Genomic DNA, 2,435 nt, shown 5'->3' on the forward strand with positions numbered 1-2,435 from the left:
AGAATAAAGCTGTTGAGTTGCAGAGACAGTTCCGACCAGTCTCGGTGTAAGTGAGAAACGGTCAACAGAAACAAAATCTTTCAGTCTAGAAATTTATCAGTAAGTAGGTAATTCTCTTATCTATCATCTTCTGCAAGAGGATCGTTATTCCGAACTATTTTCTGAGAGTTATGCTTGTTTTCGTGAGAGGTGTTGGTGCAGTTTGCGTTTACGATCAGCCTGGAGATGAAGCTACTTTGGTTAAGCAAATGGTATCCGATCGGAGTAAAATTGGTTTCTATGGATAGAGGACATATAGTACTACATTATGACCGGAGGGATCTAAAGGTTAACGGTCCCTTATTGAGTTATTCATCTTTTTGATCTATGGTTCAGTTCTGCCAGAATATCATATTGATCTAATTTTAGAGAGCTCCGGAGTTGCTCTGTTATAGCTGTCAAGGTCCATTCGGTGTTTCCTCAGGTTTCTTCAAAACCCGTGGCAAAGGGTCTATTCCGTAAATCCTGTACCAGTGTAGAATTATCGTAGTTTAGATTTCGAATCATGATCCGTCTGTTTGAATTGAGTATGTTCGAGTCTTGATTGTTAGTTAGTTCATTCATTGTAAACTGGAACTAGGGGTCTAGAGGATTCAACCTTTGATTGGATTGTGTGATGTTAAAAAATGCGATATATATATGTATTTACACATAGTTATAAGTAGGGACTATGTGCGCGGGCGGGGGCTCAGAGATGTCTGGGCTAGCGACGCTACTTTGATTGTGCGGGCATGGGTTCAGAGACGTCTGGACTTGCGATGCTACTGGTGCGGGCGTGTGGTGCAGAGACGTTTGTATCATGGACGCTACTTGAGAGGGCGGGGGTACAGAGACAGATTGTACTAGCGACACTACATATTATATATACATATGAGGAGATGCGGGGTGTATGGACTAGCTATATGTTATCATCGCATTGTTTGTGTTTTGTGTGATGCGCTAGGTGTCGTGTGTGTTCATGTTAGAGCTAAACTTCCATAGTGGAAGTTCTATTTACTCAAGTCAGTGGTTTGCATGTTTACCATCCCATACCTCACGGAGTAACTCCCCTGTTACTCACCCCTCCTATTCCTTCTCCTTTCAGATGAGACTCACGAGCATGAGTGATTGCTATCGGGCTGGTGCTTTGGGAGTTTTATTTCCTTTTTTTTTCAGACTTGCGGTTTTTATGCTTTTACCGATATTTTCGAGATTTATTATGTTATTTGGATTTATGGCTATTATTGGATTTACGACTTTGAAGTTGACTTTTGAGAAGTAATAAATGGAGATTTCAGACTTTTATTTATTAAGTTATTTTGGAAAATACGGGTGTTACAATTTCCAAAACTCATAATATCCATAACATATACAGAAACCCACATTCCGTACATACTCCTCAACTATAGAAATCTGATGATGTCCTGATGCCAAGACAACCTTCGAGAACCATGAACCTCCATGCAGCTAATTCAACAACTCATCGATATGATGGTTACCATGTTCAAGTCTATGTAGTCGATACAAAGCCTGAAAACCCCATCAATTTTTTTTCTTTACAAACAACACTGGTGCTCCCCACGGCGAATTACTCAGCCTGATAAATCTCTTGTCTGATGAATCTTCCATATGTTCTTTCAGCTCACCCATCTCTCCTGGCGCTAATCGGTATAGAACTCGTGAAACCGATTCTGTCTCTGTCTCCAACTCGATCGTAAGAACATCTCCTCTGGCTGGTGACAGCCCTTCCAAAGGCCTCACATACATATTCATACTCTGAGATAACTAGAAGATCCTGCAACTCATGTTGACCATCGAAATGATCACAAAAATCCATTTACTTCCCATATCCAATAACTCCTCTGCATGTAGCATGTATGCAATTAAAATCTGCTCTGCTCTAGAAATATGAACTCTTGCCCTCAGGCAATCCAACAGGACTCGATGTCGTGATAACCAGTCCATCCCAAGAGTTGATATCGCAAAACATAACTCCATCTCTGACGAGTCTCTGAACCAATCGGCCCTCCAAGCATAACCGGTACACCGCAATCATTATAAATAGCTCCCAACATTTCTATGTCAGCTGTCCGAACCGACACATTTCTAAAATGATCAACACTACCAAAAACTGGAAAACATACCAAGCGTACTCCAATATAACACAACGCAAGCTGTCGCACCCCAATCCAAAAGCGATCCCCACGAGTTTACAAAATTACCATGCCTCCATGGCAGTAACTCTATTCATACACACGAATAACACATGCCAACTCATGGCTCACATCTCATACCACATAATCTCCAATAACGAAAACTCGTGGAGAGATGGCTTAAAGTTTGGGTGGTGGGAACAACATCACATATCCACATGCGGACAATCTCCGAACACGACAGACAAGCTGATACACACCTGA

This window comes from Brassica napus, chromosome C4, assembly GCF_020379485.1.
Source record: "Brassica napus cultivar Da-Ae chromosome C4, Da-Ae, whole genome shotgun sequence".
Taxonomy (NCBI): Eukaryota; Viridiplantae; Streptophyta; class Magnoliopsida; order Brassicales; family Brassicaceae; genus Brassica; species Brassica napus.